The sequence below is a fragment of the Macaca fascicularis genome, chromosome 11 (genome assembly GCF_037993035.2).
Source record: "Macaca fascicularis isolate 582-1 chromosome 11, T2T-MFA8v1.1".
Lineage (NCBI taxonomy): Eukaryota > Metazoa > Chordata > Mammalia > Primates > Cercopithecidae > Macaca > Macaca fascicularis.
Window position 1 is genome coordinate 128085745 of NC_088385.1, and position 6000 is coordinate 128091744.

Sequence of the window (6000 nt, forward strand, 5' to 3'; positions counted from 1 at the left end):
TGGGTGTATTTAGGTGTTCAGTCTTACATAAGGTGATTAGGGAAGGCCTCCCTGAAAAGGAGACCTCTGAGCAAAGACATTAGAAGGTGAAGAGTGAGCCACGTGTATAACAGAAGGAAGAGGACTCTTCATGGCGGAAGGAGTGGAAAGTGCGAGGACGCTGTGGTGGTACTGCCCGGTGGCAAGGATAAGGAACATCAGTGTGCCTGGAATGGAGTGATCAAGAGCAGAGAGTGGAAGGGAATGCGGTTTAAGTAGTAAAGAATGGCAAGGCAAATAGATGCAGGATTTTGTTTTTTTTTGAGACGGAGTTTCGCTCTTGTTGCCCAGGCTGGAGTGCAATGGCACAATCTTGGCTCACTGCAACCTCCGCCTCCCGGGTTCAAGCGATTCTCCTGCCTCAGCCTCCTGAGCAGCTGAGATTAAAGGTGCCTCCCGCCGTCACACCCGGCTGATTTTTGTATTTTTAGTAGAGACAGTATTTCACCATGTTGGCCAGGCTGATCTCTAACTCCTGACCACAAGTGATCCACCTGCCTCGGCCTCCCAAAGTGCTGGGATTACAGGTGTGAGCCACCGCACCCAGCCAGGATATAGGATCTTTTTAAAAAGATTTATTCCATAAACAAGGAGGAGGAGTGGATAGGATCTTGAAGACAACTGGGGAGCATTTTTTGTTGTTCTGTAGGAGTCTGATACCATACACTGGAGAGTTTTCAGTGAAGGAGTGACATGGTCTTTCATTTTAATGAGATTAATCACATTGGCTGCTGGGAGGAAATTAGATTAGAAGCAGAGGGTGGAATGGAGGTGAAAGTGGAGGCAGGAGTATGGTTAGGAGGCTACTGCACCAGTCCAGGCAAGAGATCAGCTGACTTGGATCAGAGCAGTAGCAGTGAAATAGTATGATTTAATTTTTCTGATTTTGGAAAATTTCAAACAGTGGAATAATACAATGAACCTCCATGTACCATTACCAGCTTCAACAATGATCAACTTATAGCCAATCTGGTTTCAATTATACCCCCATCCCTAGATTTCCCACTGTGTTATTTGGAAGTGAATCTGGACATCATGTCATTCTGCTGGATATATTTTGACTCTAAGGCTGACAGGTCTTGCTAATGGGTAGAATATGATGAGAGAGAAAGATCAGAGTCAAGGTCTAAGTCCAGGGCTTTTGGCCTTAGCAACAGAAAGGTTGAACTGCCCTTAACTGAGGTGGGATAGGCTGGGCACGGAGATCAGGAAGGAACTCAGTTTGGGAACTGAAGTTGGGGGCGTCTGTCAGAGACCCGGGTGGAGATGTGTGGTGGGAGTTGGATATGCCAGTCTGGATTTCAGGGAGGAGGTCTGGACTTGAGATACAAATGTGGGGGTCACTGGCATAGAGATGTTTAAAGCCATGACACTGAATGAGATCACCAAGGGAGTGATAAGAGCAGGAAGAGAAAAAGACCCAGGACTGAGCCCCAGAGCACCTAATATTATTCAGAGTTTGGGAGTTGCATGAGTCCAGCAAAGAAGGAGGAAAAGAAGTAGCTAGTGAGGTGGAAGAGAAATCAGGAGTGATGGTTTGAAGGCCAAGTGAAGATATTGTTTTAAGAAAGAGGAAATGAGATGGGCATGGTGGCTCACACCTGAAATCCCAGCACTTTGAAAGTCAAGGTGGGAAGATTGCTTGAGCCCAGGAATTCAATATCAGCCTGGGCAATATGGTAAAACCCCATCTCTACAAAAAATACAAAAATTAGCCAGGTAGGATGGTGAGCGCCCATAGTCCCAGCTACTCAGGAGGATGAGGTAGGAGGATTGCCTCAGTCCAGGGAGATCCAGGCCGCAGTGAGCCATGATCATGCCACTGCATTTCAGACAAAAATCTGCTTTTTGTCCTGAGGGCAGTGGCAAATTTAGGTGAGTGGCACGTAGTGGAGTTAAGATCTAGAGAGATTGGTTTGGCTGCTTCCATGGTGAGGATGGATGGCAGAGGGCAAGGGCAGACGCAGGGAAATGCATTAGGATGCTTCGCAGGGATGCAGGTGATAAGCAATGAGGCCCAAGATGAGGCTGAAGCAGTGCAGGTGGAGAGGAGGGGTTGAATTCTAGGTCTATTTTGGAAGAAGCGTGGGCAGGACTTCTTATTCACTATAGATGAGGGGCAGGGAGAAGACAGGGATGACTCCCAGCTCCGGCTTGCATCCTTGAGTAACTGCTGGGGCCACCATTCACAAGGAGAGAAGGAGTGGGCATGGTTGTGGGGAGTTCTAGGAGTGCTTTTTGGACGATGATTTGGTAGTACCCAAAGATGAGAAGTGAGTGACCTGCTCCATGTGAAGACAGATTTGATTTCCCTCAGTATACACATGGTCATTGGTACCTCGGGGAGGAATGAATCACACCATCACACCAAAATGAACTAATGTAGAGACAGAGTCTCGTTCTGTCTCCCAGGCTGAAGTGCAGTGATGCAATCATAGCTCTCTGCAGCCTCAAACTCCTGGGCTCAAGCGATCTTCCCACCTCAGCATCCTGAAGTGCTGGGATTGCAGGCATGAACTGCTATGCCTGGCCAAGCCCCAGATTGAAGTGATGAGCAGAGGAAGGGAAATTTAGGCGGTTCCTGCTGGGGTGGCCAAAGAGGTAGGCACAAAACCAGAGTTAAAAAAAGTCACCCACATTGCTGAATGCTTCTGAGAAGTTAAGAAATACAGATCTGAGAAGTACCCAAGAAAGCTACTGGTGATCAAGGTGGGTGCAGTTTTAGGAGAGAGGAGGGAGCTGAAGTCAGATTAGGCTGGGTGGGGTGGGGGACATGGAGACTAGAAGTGCAGGTAATTATTTCAAGGAGTTTGTCAGTCATGACATATTCCAATTTAACTTTTCAAACTGGCTAACCCCAAGTGGAAAGCATCATGTATTTTAATTACATAAATTCTAAAATTTCTTGTATTTCCAATATTTGGTAGTACTTGATCCTTGAGCAATACCATATTACGAGGATTATATTAAAGAGCAGTGACAATTTCATAAAACTAAGTCAACAATCGGTTAAGACTCCAAACATTTGCCATATGGTTATGATGACTGACAATGAACTGCAAGGCAATATAGAAGTTATTCAAACAATAAACATTCAGACCTTAACCTATTCGTTTTTTCTTCGACTTCATGAAATCTCTGAGGGTTACACAGCTTTCAATTTTTTGATCGTTAATATGTTGGATGACATTTGAGGATTTCAAAAGGGAACATGAAATCTGTAATGTGTTGGTTTTATGGTTGTTAAAATACCACCCAGTTGAGCAGGCATCTGCAGGGAGGGAGAAGAGCCAGTGGATAGGAAAGGGCTGAGCTAGGTTTTGAGCAGGAGAAAGACACACAAAGATGAGTATTGTCTTAGCTTGGATTCCTCTCAATGCAGAGCATGAGACAACGGGTTGCATGAACGTGGTTTGTTCTGGGAAATGATCTCAAGGGATAAGTGTGGGGGATTCGGAAGCAGAGAAAGCCAGTCTGAGGAACTCTTTCTTTCCCTTTCGCTTTCGCTTTCCCTTTCTCTTTTTTTTTTTCGATGTTGTCTTCCTCATTCACCCAGGCTGGAGTGCAGTGGCGTGATCACAACTCACTGTAGCCTCAACCTCTTGGGCTTAAGTGATCCTCCCACCTCAGCCTCCTGAGTAGCTAGGACTATAGGCACAAGCCACCGTACCTGGCTAATTTCGAATTTTTGTTGTTGTTGTTGTTGTTGAGACAGGCAGGGTCTCACTATGTCGCCCAAGCCGGTGTCGAACTCCTAGGCTCAAATGATCCTCCCACCTCAGCCTCCTGAGTAGGCAGAACTACAGTCACCATGCCTGGTTAATTTTCAGAAAATTGTTTGTGGAGATGGGTTCTTGCTGTGGTGCCCAGGTTGATGTTGAACTCTTGGGGTCAAGTGATCCTCTCACCTTGGTCTTCCAAAGTGCTGGATTACAAGAATGAGCCACCACACTTGGTCTCAAGGAACATTAAATTGATTACTACTGTGGGCATCTGGGGCTTGATCCCACTCGGGACCCTCCTAGGTACTGTGTAGAATGTGCCTTAAAACTGTCCATCTATGGCAGGCACAGTGGCTCATGCTTGAAATCCCAGCACTTTGGGAGGCCAAGGTGGGCAGATCACTTGAGGCCAGGAGTTTAAGACCAGCCTGGCCAACACGGTGAAACCCTGTCTCTACCAAACATATTACAGGCATGGTGGTGGGCACCTGTAATCCCAGCTACTTGGGAGGCTGAGGCAGGAGAATTGCTTGAACCCAGGAGGCGGAGGCTGCAGTGAGCCGAGATTGTGCCACTGCACTCCAGCCTGGACAACAGAATGAGACTCCATCTCAAAAAAAAAAAAAAAAAAAAGAAAAAAGAAAAAAAATTGTCCATCTAGGCCAGGCGCCGTGGCTCATGCCTGTAATTCCCAGCACTTTGGGAAGCTGAGGCGGGAGGATTGCTTGAGCCCAGGAGTTCAAGACCAGCCTGGGCAACATAGGGAGATCCCTTCCCTACAAAATATTTAAAAATTAGCTGGGTGTGGTGGCGTGTGCTTGTTGTTCCAGCTACTTGGGCAGGGTGGAGGGCGGGGCTGAGGTAGGAGGATCTGAGTGCAGGAAGTCAAGGCTGCAATGAACCCTGATTACTCCACTGCAATCCAGCCTGGGCAAGAGAGTGAGACTCTGTTTAAAAAGAAAAAAATTATCCATCTGAGAGGTAGAAGAGGGGACACTGGTTCTGGCCTTCCCCTTGGTTACACGTTGCTCCGTGGGGTGTTAGCTCCCTTGAATTTCTTGGCTTGCTCATGCATTCTAATGGATGAGTAGGCACCCACAGATGTTTCCTATGAGGTGGTGGAGAATGCCTTGATAGAAAGCAGGGCCATGTTTTCTATTCATGGAGAGAGATTATAGAAGAAAATGGCTCACAGGCTGGGCATGGTGGCTTACGCCTATAACCCCAGCACTTTGAGAGGCTGAGACAGGCAGATCACCTCAGAGGTCAGGAGTTTGAGATCAGCCTGGCCAAATGGTGAAACGCTGTCTCTACTAAAAATACAAAAAATTAGAGGGGCGCAGTGGCGGGTGCCTGTAATCCCAGCTACTAGGGAGGCTGAGGCAGGAGAATTGCTTGAACTGGGAGGCAGAGGTTGCAGTGAGCCGAGATCGTGCCTCTGCACTCCAGCCTGGGCAACAGAGTGAGACTCTGCCTCAAAAAAAAAAAAAAAAAAAAAAAAAAGGCTAACAATGCATAGAATGCTGCTGCCAATTGGCTGGGCGCAGTGGCTCACACCTGTAATCCCAGCACTTTGGGAGGCCGAGGTGGGCAGATCACAAGGTCAGGAGATCAAGACCATCCTGGCTAACACAGTGAAACCCCATCTCTACTAAAAATACAAAAAATTAGCCGGGAGTAGTGGTGGACGCCTGTAGTCCCAGCTACTCGGGAGGCTGAGGCAGGAAAATGGTGTGAACCCAGGAGGCGGAGCTTGCAGTGAGCCGAGATTGTGCCACTGGACTCCAGCCTGGGCAACAGAGCAAGTCTCCATCTCAAAAATAATAATAACAATAAAGATAATAATAATAATAATGCCAATTTCCTCTCCTCCCTGTATACACTCCTCTACAAGGCTGGCTTTGCAGCTCCTCCCAGCAAGAGGTGGAATTTATTTCTCTATTTCCTTCAAATCAAGGCTTGGCCATGTGACTGGTTTTGGCCAGTGGGACATTAGCAAATGTGATGCAAGCAGATGCTTAAGAAGTGCGGGCCTAGGGGAACTTGCCCTTTCTCTTGCTCCTGTCAGGGTCCAGTGACCACATGCACAAGCTCAGGTCGGCCTATTGGGTAAGGAGAAACCTATGGTGAAGGCATCCCTATTTTTCCCAGCTGAGATAAATATATATACATATATATAGTTTGTTTGCTTTTTCTTTAGACGGAGTTTCGCTCTTGTTGCCCACCCTGGAGTGCAATG